This window comes from Pelobates fuscus, chromosome 2 (genome assembly GCF_036172605.1).
Source record: "Pelobates fuscus isolate aPelFus1 chromosome 2, aPelFus1.pri, whole genome shotgun sequence".
Lineage (NCBI taxonomy): Eukaryota > Metazoa > Chordata > Amphibia > Anura > Pelobatidae > Pelobates > Pelobates fuscus.
The window spans coordinates 393993904-394010241 of NC_086318.1; positions in this window are offsets into that span (position 1 = coordinate 393993904).

A 16338-nucleotide genomic window follows, 5' to 3' on the forward strand; every position below is an offset into this window, starting at 1 on the left:
ACGTCATAATTCCATTTTATTCCAGAAGTTTGGTCCTTAAGGGGTTAAAAAGGTATAACAGATCCTGAAACCTCAATTACTTCATATGTAAATGCAGTACCAGTCATATGATGTAATAATGAGGGGAAAAAAGGGCACTGTTATATAGTCTTTTTATCAGTCTTATAACAAATTGATTGGAGTAACATCATTTTGGAATGAAAAGCTTTTGGAAATTGAACTCTGTATCAATTTTAAAGGGCACTCCACTGACCCAAATGCAAAATAAATAAAAATTGTTGTTTAGCAGATATACCCCTAATGAAGACATGGATCCATTTAACCCTGTTTTTTTTCCATTGGGGTACATGTATGAACAGTCTGCCATTTTCTTATCTGCAGCCTTTGCAAGCCCTCCTCTTCTAACCTCGCCCAGGTTTCCCAATAAGAAGTCTATGTTTCTCTAAGTCTTTGCATGTCAGCTGCTTTGCATAATTGCTGCCTCTTGAGTTTAGCTCCACTGAGCTAACCAAACCAGGAAGTAACAGGACCGGTTGTCTGCTTGAAAGCCATGGGGGTGTATCCAGGTTTCTAAATAAAAGTGCCAATTTCTGTTGAAATCTGCACTTTTTTGCAAAATGAAAAAAAAAAAAGGTCACACACACACATAATGCTTTTCAGCAAGCTAAAGTGGTTCTAGGGGTTTGGAGTGTCCCATTAATGCTTATCTCTACTTGATAAATGGAACGTTTTCCAAAACAGTATCATTCTAAAATTCTTGCACCCTATTTTTTTTTCAGAAGGCATAAGAAATAGGAAGTTGACAAATAATTACATTTATACAAAGTAATGTCAGTCATTAGCATTATTGAGACAATAGTGAGGAATAAAGGACATCTATATGTATATACATATCCAATCAATCTTCTTGTTCTCGTATATACCTTAACTAACATGTTTTGAATTAACTTGTAGCTTTTGTCCATCAATAAGAGATAAAGATCTTTTACTGATGGACAAAAGCTTTAGGTTAACATAAAATAATTTCTCCTGGAAATAGAACAAATCACATTGTCAGTTTGAACTATTACAAATCACAATCAGTACTTCAATTTTAATTGAATTATTTCACGCTTTATCTAATCACTCATCTAGAAGCAACAAGATGCATTCAAGCTAAGTAATGATTTTACCAAATGCAGATTTATGTCTTCAGTGTATTAATGCACATTCATATCATTATTTATAATTATTATAATATATCGGTGGTTGGTAATATAAAGCTTTCTGGGCACATCAATTCATGCAGTCACAATTAGCCTTTGCCATAAGAACTTACAACCTACAACGTTATGTTTTATGTCTGAGGCATATTAAATAAATACCCCATGTCACATTTCTGCTTAGGGTAGTTGGAATTGGCTATTTTGTGCATTAGCAATACAACATCTTTCTGAATTTGGGTAAAATAAAATAAGGAAAATCAATTTAAGTGTAGTGTGTCATCTTGCAACAGAGTAATATATAACATTCCGAAGTATTTTGTCATATTTCAAAGCATTGTGAGAGTTGAATGTGTCACCATTTTTTGATTCAATATCATAACATTACTGCAAGTATCTTTAAAGAGCGATGTTCAGAGTATTATGTTGAAGCATATATTTAGGTGGATAATGCTACTGAAGCCTCTGCATTCTTTAGGCGATGTCAGGGGTCTTTGGATGCTAGTTGACAAAACAAATGTAGGTGGGTGCCCACAGAGGCGTACCTAGGGTCTCTTGCGCTGAGAAGCTGTATCATCCCCCCACCCCACCCCATTTTATAGATGCTCTTCCACGTAGCATGAATCTTAGATACGTGCTCCACCTTGTAAAAGAAAGCTAAAGAAACAGATCTGCATGAAAAAGGGTCACTTACTGCATGAAGAATACATAACTGTGTGTGATAGCTGTGTGTGATTCCTGAAATTCTAAATGTTAGGTTGTCCAGGGGTTTCTTAATCCCTGGTGGTCCAGTGGGGTATATAATTTACCTAACCGTATCATTTATAGCAACCCCCGTGCCCCTTCCATTCATAGCTCTCCCCCCACCCCTTCCATTCATAGTTCCCTCTTACACCTTCTATTCATAGTTTTTCCCTACCCCTTCCATTCATAGCTCTACCCCCCATTCATAGCTCTCCCCCCTACCGCTTCCATTCATATTTCTCCTGCCCAACCCCTTCCATCCCCCATTCATAGCTCTACCCCCACTATCCCTTCTATTCATAATTCTCCCCCCACTACCCCTTCCAATCATAGTTCTCCCCTATAACCCTCTCAGCCATAGCTATCTCCCCCCTACCCCTTCCATTCATAGTTTTCCTGCCCTACCCCTTCCATTAAAAGCTCTACCCACCCATTCATAGCTCTCCCCCTTACCCCTTCCATTCACAGTTCTCCCCCACTACCACTTCAATTCATAGTTCTCCTCCCCCTATCCATTCACAGCTCTCTCCCCCTACCCTTTCCACTCATATTGCTCCCCCCACCCCTTCCTTTCATATTACTCACCACTACCCCTTCCAAGATTAAGTGGTCTGGGTGCTGCTGTGGTTCACTATAACAAATGTTTATTTTTCAAAATGAACAACATTCCAAACTGCTGAATGCCTGAAACAAATGACATGCTGAATGCCGAATTCCCGAAATAAATGCCTGAACACTGTGTGCCCGAATGCCAAATGTCTGAACCGAATGCTATTCAGCAGTTCCGAAGTGCCAAACCGAATGCCATTTTTCTGAATTTTTTTACTTACCCAAATTTCCAAACTGAACCATATTTTTCGCCCATGCACATCCCTATTTAATACTTTCCAACTTGTTGTTGAAAATATTTATTATAAAGCCCTGTAGGCACTATGCACTGTAACTGTTTCATCTCATTTATGATTTTTTTTTAATGATTTTACTGCTAAATAGGAGTCCCCAGAAATCCTCTGTGCTGCTTGCATTAATAAGGAAGCATCAGCCCAAACAGCAATGGATGGCTTAGATCACATCCATTGTGGCGCATTTCCATGAGGTTGTGGGAACGTTGCTGATCTCTTACCTTACGTAAGCAGTGGCCGGGTCTGTAAACATGTTAGACCCTGGCTGCTGCATGCCTGTGCCTCCTAAGGCCTCTCAGGTTTCCCTTGTTTGAGACACTTGTGAACGTGTGTGCATTGCCATGCCAACGTCACGCACGTTCCAGCATCACATGACATTTTTGGGCCAGTTAGAGCCCTCCTTTAGTTATTTAAACTCTGTCTGGACAGTTATCCTTGCCCTGTCTTGGTACGCATGCCGCACCGGAAAGAGGAAGAGAAAGTGGGACAGTTGGGCCGAATTGGAGAATAATTGTGACGGTATTTATTTGGATCACGCAGTGAGCCCTACAGCACTGAGACAACAGAGTACCAAAGAAATGGCAATCTACAATACAGAAATAATAGAGAAGGACATAGCGCAATACTGTTGCAAACTAATAAAATTGTGGTTTAAATGATTGCACTCACAGAAGGCAGTTTGATTGAAGGCACATCAAAATATACTGCTCTGACGAGTTCAGGACTTGTAGACCATCAGAATCATGCATAAGAGGGAAGAAATAAAAAATATAGTGCAGAGTATCCGAGTAAAAAAAGACACAATTTATTCACAAACGCACTTACAGAATTGCAGTGTCAAATAGGCACATCAAGGTTTCAGATAAGATGATACATCCCAGTGGAAAAATCCAAAGGAGCAGAAAAACCAGGTGCATAAATAAAATCAACAATATAATAAAAATACTCTGGCACTAAAGGAAAAGCCCACAGCACTGAGGAAGACTCCAGTAGAATTTGAAATGCATCTGCTTATTACTTTTTATATTTTGGGACTTTTTTTATTTGTTATGCGGTGTTAATTAGGCTATATGCCTCTTTATTTGTACCACTGCTAATTTGCAACGTTCGCCCCTGAGGACCATGTATTATCATGCCGAAACGCGCATTGTTTTTTTCCACAGGTGCCTCCGTTATGGAGCACCTTATCACTATGCACGCACTTTTTTCACTTTATTTATTTTAAGACATTTTTTTGTGTTTAGTACTTAGACAGTGATTGAGAACTTGAGGGAATTACCCTAGATGGAGTATAAGCATATAAGGGTCTAGAGACTATGGACACCTTTACCAGATACCTCTAGTATTTATAGAGAGGTGGATTAATTTGTATATATCCCTATCACCTATCTCATTGTATGGATGTATGTGGTATGCTTTATTATTGACTATATATTATTGAGCATCTCACTCAGGGCTGTTCCCCCTCCTATCAGGCTACACTGTTTAATTTGTCTTAGTACTTTTTTGAGTTGCTAATAAAGTTATTTTGTTATTTATTATAATTTTCTCCTTTAGGATCTTAGTGGAGTGGATTGGAAATTTCACCTTGTGGTCACTTTCTATTTAAGTGACACCTTTGGTTCTCTACTATTCACTGCTAATTTGTCCCTTATTTTTTATATAATTTAATAAAATTTATGTTATATTTTATGCAAGTTTCCTGCTGCTCTACTCAAGTATATTGTTTTAGCGTGTTCAGGCACCCTGGATCTGTTTATATAGAGCCTGGGATGGCTCTATACTCTGTGAGTTATATCCTATATCAAGGCTTATTTTTATGTTATATACAGTCTGCACTATGTATTGTATTCTTATTTTATAGATTGTTCCGGTCAGAGAACAATTGGGTATTGCGTTTTGGGTATCAGTCAATTCTGAGAGAGTGTCAGCTGACCGCCTTCAGCCTATCACAGTGCTCATGGCTGGTATGAATTGGTAGGCGTGTGTAAGCCATACCTCCAGTGGTAGCCGTGCTGCAGGTGGCCAAACTTCTTTATTTAATGTATTATTTTTTTCATTTATAATATTTTATTAAGTTTTTAACATAAGTATATATAATCATTCATACAAAGACATTATCATTTTTACAAAGAGTTGTGGCACAAAAATTACATATTAAAGTTCTTTCGATTGCAGTACAAATTCTATTATTCAGAACCAGTCTTTTTGTATTTTCCCCTTCTTTTCTAACAATAATTCCATATCATGCAACAAACAGATACAAAAAATCAATACATATATTCTCCAATGTTGACATTACATATGGATTTCTGGGTATCCGGTTCCGTTTTCTACCATCATTCCCCCTCCCCAAATGTCAAATTTACAAGAATACCCCAATTCTTTTCTATTAAATTGCACTACCTATCTTAATGAGGTGCTCATACTTTATCTGCCTATACTAAAAAGCACCAAGCTCCCTATGTCAAATTTTTCCCTTATAAAACAACAATACACACACACACACCTTTCGCTGTACCAAGATTCGAGGGGGAGAGGGTTAGGGGAAACAATCTTTTTCAAACGCTATGAAGTACAATAACCAGGGTTCAAAAGGTGCTTGTCTCCATGGAGAAAAGGACTGGGGAAGACTCTATGAAACATATTGCGTTTTAATCATAATTTGGCAATTTTCGTTCTAAAGAAGATGGAGTTAAGTATCTATAATAAATTGTTAGGGCCCTTTCCTTTTCTAATTCCCCTTCCCTCCTTCCTCTTAGTTATAAGTCCCTTTCTTAAATGTTTCTACATTGCCCTAAATTTCCCAATTGCCCTGACCCTCTATTAACAAAACGTAAGAAAAAAAAAAAAAAAAAAAAAAAAAAAAAGGTCCCGCGCCCGCCGAGGGTCAGTCCCGAGTCAGTCTTAAGAACCCGAAAGGCAACACTCATCCTTATAACTACTGATCAGGTTACTCATAAACACGGATATCTTGAGAGTGGACGCACAGGGTTCACCCCCAACCACAGATCCATAGCATATACATCTTATTATGAATTAAGAATCGTTTCTTCTACCTAATTTTATAGTCCATTTCTGCCATTGTTCGATTCGCGGGTTAAAGTAGTGTTCTTGTCTTAATATCCCTATTTCCATTTTACAGTTATTCAAGACCTGCTGTTTTATCAGCTCCCAAGTCGGGGAGTCTGGGTTTTTCCAGAATCTTGCAAGAGTAGCTTTAGTTTCAATGAGAATGTGAATTATTAACTCTTTTTTATCCTTTGGAATTATAGGCCAGCCCAGATGTAATATCATAGAACTACAGGTGTAATCAAGATCTACCTCTATTGCTTCCCTGCAGAATTTCGCTACCTTTTGCCACAATGGAGATATGATCGGGCATGACCACCATATATGGACGTAGTCTGCTCTCAATGAAGCGCAGCGCCAGCAGAGATATTGAGATCCTGGATATATTTTTGTTAATTTAGTTGGAACATAATGCCATCTATTGATGACTTTATAATGACTTTCCGTTAGGTTTAGACAGTGTGAAGCTTTCAGTACCGCTTTATTGGCCTTAAGCCATTCCTTTCTCGTGATTGTAATTTGTAAGTCTCTTTCCCATGCTTTTAGGGCTGGGAATTCAGGGATTACCTTATATTTACTAAAAAGTTTTGAGCTTTTAGAAACTAAATTTTTATTATGTCTGATGTTTATCAAATCCAAAAAAGGTTGTAATTCCTCAGAAATCTCAGTTATTCTATGTCTCATTAGGAAATGTTTTATCCTTAGATACGCAAAACTTTCTCTATAAGAAAGCAGAAAAATTTGTTTAATCTCCTCAAAGGGTCTGATTTGTTGCTGTTGGAATAGCTGGTCTATTCTATTAATACCTTTGCTTAACCATGGCTCTAGATTTAGATCCTCAATATTATTGGCCAATACATGCAGTGGTAAGTCAATGATAATTTTATCTTCAATCTTAAGTCTTTTTTTCCAGATTCTCCATTGGGCCAATAGGTTAGCTAGGATTAGACCCATATCATCTTTCTCAAACTTATCTATACTCCAGAATAAAGTCGTTAAGTCCGGAGCTGCCGCTTTCCTAGCCTCAATTTTTTCCCATGGTTCACCACTAGAACTCTCTTTCATAGAGGAAATAACATGCGCCAATGAACAAGCTTCATATATATCCGTAATATCAGGGATTCCCATCCCTCCCAAATTAGGCTTTAAATTCAAAATTTTTTTATTAACTCTGGGTTTTTTCCCCAGCCATATATATTTGTCTAAAGCAGCTTGAATCATCATGAGCCATGGTTTAGGCATTTTCAATGGTAACATACGGAATATATAACTCCATCTAGGGACCAAATAAGACTTTACGATGTTGATTCTACCTGTCCATGATATCTCTGCTGTTCTCAAATCCTTTAGTTGTTTATTAATTTGCATCATTAGAGGTAGAACATTATATTCCATAATCCTAAAAGGATTACTGGAAATCTTAATGCCTAGATAGGTAATACATTTTTTTGCCCATTCGAAACTATATTTCGCTTTAATATATATTTTCTCTTCCTTCTTTATATTTTTGGCAAGAATAGTTGTCTTATCTACATTTAACTTGAAATTGGAATAATGCCCAAATTCATAAATCACCTTTAACAGTTCGTCTATTGATATTATAGGGTCTGATATAGTGATTAGGACATCATCTGCATAAAGTAAAGTTTTAAGTTTCTCTTGTCCTATTATTATTCCCTTTATTTTCTCATTAGACCTGATGTCACAGATCAGGGGTTCTATATATATCAAATATAGCAACGGGGACAGGGGACACCCCTGTCTTGTCCCATTTCTTATGTTAAACCACTCGGAGGTTATACCCCTACCAATTGTTCTTGCCATTGGGGAGCTATACAAGGCCATGATAGCGCTCAGAATCCAACCTTCGAAACCAAAGGCCTTTAATGCCTCCCAAAGGAAGTCCCATCTGACCCTGTCAAAGGCCTTCTCCGCGTCCAATGACAGGGCCAGCAATGGAGTGCCTGATTCATGAACGTATTCCAAAATGTCAATCACTGTCCTTATACTATTGTTTGATTGTCTGTCCTTCATAAATCCAACCTGATCTCCATGGATTATGGACGGGAGGACTCTTTGTAATCTCTTTGCCAAAATACTTGCGTATATTTTTATATCGGAATTTAGTAAGGATATAGGACGATAATTCCCCACTAATTCCGTTGATTTATCTGGCTTTTGTATGGGAATTATATTAGCATATAGTAATTCGTTGGGCAAATCTTTTTCTCTAGCTATGCTATTGAAAAGATCTTCAAGGTGTGTTACCAACACGTCCTGGAACTGTTGGTAAAATATGTTTGGAAAGCCGTCCGGCCCCGGGGTTTTGTTTTTTTTTAAAGACTCTATTGCATTTATTATTTCTATTTTTGTAAAAGGTTCATTAATAGAATTCAATTGTTCCCTTGATAATTTTTTTAGGGTTTTATTTTGAAAATATGTTTCTGGTTTATAGGGGGAATCAGGTAGATTATACAATTTTTGATAAAATGAATTAAATGCGTTACCTATATTTTCAGGCGTTAATTGAATGCCATCGTCTGTAATAATTTTTTGTATTAATTTGTTTAATTTCGCACCTTTAACTCGATTTGTGAGCATTTTATTTGCTCGGTTTCCTTTATAGTACCATTTTATTTTTAGATATTCGAGTTTTTTTGAGGTTTGTAAAAGTAGGATTTTATTGATTTTATTTTTTATTAATCCTATTTTCTCACTTATCTCTATGTTTGGATTATTTTTATTAAGTTTTGTTAATTTATAGAGGGACACATATAGTTCTGTCAGGGAAGCTTCTTTTTGTTTTTTCTTGATTGTACCTAATTTAATAAACTGTCCCCTCAACATGGCCTTATATGTACACCAAACTATGGCGTCTGGAGTTCCTTTATTTTTATTCTCCTCAAAAAAATTATTTGTTAATTCTTTTATGGTGTTTATATCTTGGGCCTCCCTAAGAAGAAATTCATTTAGTCTCCAGCTATTTCTAATTTTAATATCTGGTGAGATAGTGAGATCAAGTATTACTGGGTTATGATCTGACCAGGTTACGTCTTGAATCAAAACCTTTTTAATCTTATATGAAACCTCTAAAGAACCCAAAAACAAATCTAGTCTGGAATAGGTACAGTGTGCTTTCGAAAAACAGGTATAGTCTTTTTCTGATGGATGATTTATCCTCCAAAGATCTAATAATTCATACTTATTTATCAACATTGAGAATTGCATTGAGGATTTCTTTCCCCTTTTATCTTGCATTACCCCAACCAATGAGTTCCTATCCAACGTGCCATCCAAAATACAGTTAAAATCTCCTCCTATAATAATTTTACCCTTTTTAATTTTTTCTAATTTACTCAGAACCATTTGTATAAACTGAACTGGATTAGTATTAGGAGCATAGATGTTTACAATAGTGAATTCTTCATCTTGTACTTTACATATAGCTAAGATGAACCTGCCATTTTTATCTATATCCTGGAATGTAACTTGAATATCTAGATCATCTGTCGCTAGTAAAGCTACTCCACATTTCTTTTTATCCTCTAATGAGGAGCAGAGTTGGATTTTAAAATTTTTGGGGATAAAACGTTTTATATCTTTCCTTAACCAATGAGTTTCTTGAAGTAATACAACTTTTGCACCTTCCTTTTTAATATATTGATACACCATGGCTCTTTTAGTTGGGTTATTCAGGCCCTGTACATTCACCGTCATAAACTTAACCATAGTCTAAGCATTTGAGACTCGAGACCAAACCCCCCGGCGGGAGGGAAAAAAAAAGAAAAGGAAAAGAAGGGGGGGAGGAAAGCACATAACAATTACATTCATATGACCTCATGTAAGTCAAACATGAGACCACGCATACCCACATTCTTGATAAGAAATTCCGTCTCCACTCCCACTTAGTGGAAGACAGACAATGCATCCCAGAGCTCTGGGAATACATCCACAACTCCACAACAAAATATGGAGTTACTTGGGGGAGCATGAGAAAAACCCTCCCCGAGAGTGCCGCTGATGTCCATATGTACCCAGCAGGAAGAAGAAGGGAAGAAAAAGAGAACAAAGCAAAAAAAAAAAAAAAAAAAAAAAAAACCCACTTTTTATATACATATCATAAACCACACTGTGAAAACTACTTTCAGTATAATTTCAATTTCTTATGATACATCATGCTTTCCTTATGATCTAAAAATTACTCTAAACCAATAACATCTCGTGTACACCGTTATGATTCATCTTACTATTCAATTTGCTCCAATAGGTGTCCTTATATATATACTGTCCCGTTCCCCTTTAACCAAAAGTGCCTTTAAATGTGATTATTTCAATTTCTTTATATCAGTTTTATGTTACTAAAATCTGTCTTTACAATCTAAAGTGTTATCCATGCAATATCTTGTGGACCAAATAGCCAATTTAACCCTTAAATTTACCCCCGAAGATACATTAAAAACAAAACAAAAAGATGAGAGAAGAGAAAAAAAAAAAAAAAAAAAAAACCAAAAACACATTTATGTGTACGTTCTCCTAATCTTCACTAGTGAGGACAATTTGTGATGTGATTACTTCCGTTACTACATAGTAACTTTATGTTAGTGATTTCAATACTTGTGCTTTATAGATTCTTTAAAACCAGTGTTCTATCATACAATGGATTCCTATCAGTTTAGCTATTCAAATTACACCCGAAAGTGTCCATATCTGTCATTATCTGTGGGTGGTCTCATTCTCCTCAAAGAGGATATACTTTCAAGTGAGTGTCATTTATGTATACATTAACCTATTCCCCTGTAATGTAAAAATTATATAAAATATATAAAAATTTTTGCAATATAGATATTGCAATTTCCCATATACCAACTGCTATAATGAACACCTTTATAAGCTGTAGATAAACCAATCAGATCAATGCCTTATCAGCCATTTACAGTATAGTATATCTAGTTATTATGATTACATCAGAGGAGAGAGAAAAAAAAAAAAAAAAAAAAAATGTCCATCCCTTAGTCGATCTGCTGGTATGTCCAGACTTATTAATTAATTTTACATGTGGACCTCCTGTAGCCAATTCCTGGCTAAATCTGAGTTGGCAAATACCAGAGTTTTTGCTTCATAAGTGATGATTAGTTTTGCTGGGAAAGCCCAAAAGTGTCTAACATCATTTTTCCTTAATGTCTCCAGGACCGAAGCGAATGATCGCCTTTTCTTCCTCGTTTCATATGATAAGTCTGGGAGAACTTTTATACTCGCATATTCTTCTTTTTTACTGCCTTGCTTTGAAGCTTTTCTTATTTCTTCTCTAAATAGGTATGAGTTGCAGCAAACCATAATATCTCTGGGAGCTTCCATTGTGAGATTTTTAGGTTTTGGAATTCTATAATATCTCTCTAGGAATTTATAATTATCATCCTTCTGAATGCCCAGTTCCAAAAAATATGAATCCAAGAATGCTTTTGTTTTTTCTTGTGTGATACTCTCCGGGATGTTCCTTAATCTTAAGTTGTTTTGTCTTGATCTGTCTTCAAGATCATTTATCTTTGATTGTAGCTGTTGGATTTTCTGGTTTATTTCTCCCTGTTGCTGCTGTTGATCTTTGATTAGTGAGTCAATAAGATCCATTTTTCTTTCGACTTGGTTAATTCTGAGGCCTATCTCTTTAATTTCCTTTTTTAAATCCTCATTATTACTGAGAATTTCTTGTTTTATTGCTAAAAGTTGCTGGTCTAGGCAGTTTTTTAAGAATTCTGGCGTGACCATCGAGTTTTCCATTTGTGATGTTTCTAATTGAAATATTTTTTTCTCTCCCGCTGTCAAGTTAATTTCTTTCACAGAACTTTCTGGCAATGCTCTATCTGTTTGAGGGGAAAAGAAGTTAGAGAGTCTTTTCTCCGTCTTATTCTCCTTTCTTTCAACCTTCTCTTTATGTTCTTTATCTTTATCTTTGCCAAGGGACACTTTGTTTTCTTGATTTCTTCTGGTTGACATAATCCTAGTGTTATCATGCGGCACAAAAAAAAAAAAAAAAAAAAAGAAAATCACCAGGAATATATCAGCTTGTTTCCTTGTGTGAGACAGTTAGTCAATATAAACGTGTTTCTGCAGCTTTAATGACGTTTTGGTTTATGTAACACGTTACACCCTTAGATAATTGATTGATTGATTAGAATTAGTTTTTCTTCTCTCTGCTTCATCTTCATAGCTCTTTTATTCTTAATTTCTTCTGGTTGACGTAATTTTAGTGATATCATACAGCCCAAAAAAAAAAAAAAAAAAGTCGCCAAAAATATATCAACGTGAATCAGTTAGTCAATATAAACGTGTTTCTGCAGCTTTAGTGACGTTTTGATTTATGTATCACGTTACACCCTTAGATAATTGATTGATTAGAATTAGTTTTTCTTCTCTCTACTTCATCTTCATAACTCCTTTTATTATTTTTTCTTTTTAAAAGTATGCATTCATAGGTGGAGGTTCTTTACATACAATCTTTGCTTTTTCCAAGCTATGATATTTAACATTGTTCAGGTCTAGGACAGGTTATGGGAAATCATGGGTTTTCCCCCTCCTTCACTTCAAATGCACCGTTTTCCAATTCCTTCTATATTTATGAAGGTATATAGTGTAAAAAGAAAATTAAACTAAGATATCACCTTCTCTCTCTTACTTTTCCTCCCCTTTCACTGTCCGTTGAATTGTTTTACCACCCCACGTTTGGCTAAACCTGGGGGGAATTAGTGCAGCGGGGGAAAAAAAAAAAAAAACTCTCAAGATACTGTATTCATTTATCAAGTGCTGAGTGCTGAATACCAATAGTGTATAGTTGGTATAATTGGTATAATTCTCACCCGTCTTCCTTGAACTGCATCCACCAATCAACCTTAAATTACAGCCAGCAGCTTAGGCCTGTAATTATAAGTAAGAAGTCTAGTGCTCTCAGATCTCTGCCTCGACCGCAGCAATAATGGAGCGCCTCTAGTTCTCCCGCGGTACGTGCATCGACTCGGGTCAGGAGGCACAGCCAGGCTAATCCTCTACGACAGCTTTCTTTTCTTTCCCCAAAAAATATATCATAGATCTCGCATGCCAGTTAAATCTCCTCCGTCCGCCATCCGACTCCCACGGCACTCTCGGCGGGCTTCACTCCCTCCACCCCCCTTACGTAGCGCGCTCACACACACGCGTCCTACGTCATCCCTCCCCCTGTGTCATCCTTCTCTTATTTAATGTATTATTTAATGTATGTTCTCTGTCAACCACCCCACTACACCTGCACGTCTTCTCTGTTTTTGTTGATTTGTCCTGCTTGAGGACACTTCCCCAACCAGGACAATTCTCCTTTATGACGCCGACACACTGATTTCGTTGCCAGCATGATGGCGTCTCAACGGAGTGTTCTGTAGGTTTTCTTTAAGAATGGTTTTATTGTTATGCCAAACAATTTGATGAGAACATTGAGAATATATATTTATTCACATTTTATTTTAGTATGAGAAAAATAGTACAGCGTAAGGGTGAGATAGGAGAGGTACCATGATTTACAAAAGGGGGCTCAGTAAAAGGGACAGGAATTGGAGTGCAATATTTAACCCCTTAAGGACCAAACTTCTGGAATAAAAGGGAATCATGACGTGTCACACACGTCATGTGTCCTTAAGGGGTTAAACATTAGTTAGTATAAAAAAAAGCTGTACATTCAGCTGAGTTAGTTATATGTTGTAGACGTATTTGATTCTTGTACGTTTCGTGTGCACCATGAGTACGTTCAGGTGAAAATGTAGTCCAGATAAGATTGTACTTACAGTAGATGGATCAACGATTATTGCAATTTCTTTTTCACATATAGTTCATTTTTATAATTATTTTTAAAATTTTGCCAGGTACGTTTTTCATCGATTGCTAACAATCTGTATAATACATTTTTCATTTTTTTTATTTAGGTTTTTTGATTTCAGGAGGAGGAAGAAAGTAAAAAACAAAAAACAAAAGTCAAAATCCAAGATTACTTTAATGTACAAACAAAATATACGGAAGAAAACATATTAATACGCCTGTTTTATTAAAACATAATATAGTTTCTGCATTACGTTCAATTTAAAGACAATCACAGCCATACAACATGTTTATAGTTTAGCCTGAAATATATCTTAAGCTATAAAGGAGGCTATTAAAATTTTGTATTTTTTTTTAAATCTGACAACTTGGTTAAAGATCATAAATAAAAGGACGTAATGGGCCATTGTTCTTATTAAATTAAAATGACAGTGTTTCTATCCATTCTCAAATGCAAGAAAAGAAAAAGTCTTGTAAAATTTGGTTTAGGTTAATAATACATTTGTAGTATGAACCATCTTCTTTTCTTACTAGAACAGACCTCCTGCTGACTTTTAATGGATTACTGAAGTTAATTACATTAATTGCAATATAATTGAGTCCTAAGTACCATGTAAAACATGTATATAATTATGGAAAAACAAAAAGTCATCTAGACATATCTCAGATTAGAAAAAGATTTGGAATTCCCTCGCATTTAATTTATAGTAATTGCTTTCCAGTTTAGTCTGTAAGATTGTTGCCTTTATGCATTCACAATGACCACATAAAAAAATGATCCTATTGAGAAGGTAACATCGAAAGACCATTCTACTATAATATGAAGTATCATTATTAATGGATTCACATGTACATTAAAGAAGGTCACTGGAAGAAAAATAACCTACTATACGCTGCATCTGATGTTTTAGTTTCCAAGGCCTTCAACCTTCTTTAGCTTTTTTTTTTTTTCAATTATTAGATTTGTTTCATAAGCCAACCCTTCCTGCCTCTCCTTCAAATCTTGTCTTAACAATTATGGCTGTATATCGTATTACAACATGTTTCTCCCTGAAACCTTTGCTGTATGCTTGAATCACTGCTGATGTTAGAAGTTCACCAGTGCTATAGAACATACTTTAAAGCAGTGGTTCTCAAACCAGTCCTCATGGCCCATCAACAGTCCAGGATTTATGTATTTCCCTGTTTTATTCCAATGGGGATACTAACAAAACCTGGACTGTTGGTGGGTCTTGAGGACTGGTTTGAGAACCACTGCTTTAAAGGGTTTATTTACTAATTAATTTATTTTTGTGCAATATTTAACGTCTCATACATTTTTGCATATTTTTTTGCTTTTGAGAATTATGGTGAATAAAGCCAGACATTCTATTTTTATGGCTTATGTAACGCTCACCTTTGATTTCTTCGATAATGCAAGTTAATGTTGCAAATGGTGGTTAATATTTAGTATTAAGTTACACTGTCTATATATATATATATATATATATATATATATATATATAAGTAGAAATAAGGGAAGCACTCTCCGGTCTTCATAAAAAGTCCTTCAGTAATTTATTTCAAATTTTTCAAATTTGAAATAAAATACTGAAGGACTTTTTATGAAGACCGGAGAGTGCTTCCCTTATTTCTACTTATATATCCTTTACACGTGGGATAGCACCAAGGCATCTACAACTTTATTTTTGAGATAGGGTGAGTGCCAAGCTATATTTGTTTTGTATATATATATATATATATATACGTATATATATATATATATATATATATATATATATATATTTCCTGACCAATTCTACATGGCAGCATTTACTCTTGGGTAGCTCCTCCCCTCACAGCAGAAAGGACAGGAAACAGAACTCTGAAACTGGTATATATAGATCCTCCCCCTACCCATCAGGCAGTCTTTTTTCCTGTCCTTCACAAGCAGTTTGGAAGGAGTCTGCTTCTGCAGGCCAAGGTTTTCTTTTATGCTCACCAGGCTATATTTTTGTAGCCATGCCAGGGTTCAGCCTCTAAGCCCTGAAGACCCAGCAATACGCACTAAGATGAAAAGCTGCTACCCTGGGTACCCCCTTTAGTGACCGGGGGTTGGACCCAAACTCTCCCTGAAGGAGATGAAAATGGTCCACTGCATGCCAGGGTTCAGCCTCTTATCCCTGAAGACCCAGCAACAGGCCAGCTTGGGTACCCCCTAAAGGGATGTATGTGATCTACTGTATGCATGAAGCCCAGCAAACAGCATACCGGTAAGAGTTTCCAGCCTGGGTACTTGCTTCAGCATCCAGGGGTCTGTTTCTTGGAAGTAATGACAGTTGTCCACTGCATATATGAGGCCCAGTTGAGTCTAAGCTTTTATCCCTGAAGACCCAGCAAACAGTACATGTGTAGGAGTTACCAGCCTGGGTACCTCCTTCAGCAATCAGGAGTCTAACCCATAACTCTCCCTGAAGGGTTGACAGCGGTACACTGCTTACATGAGGCCCAACAGAGTTGTGACTGCCGGGGTATACCTATTATTTGTGTTCCACCTTGTATGGTGATGATAAATGGCATATGGGGTACAGATGGAAGCCTAT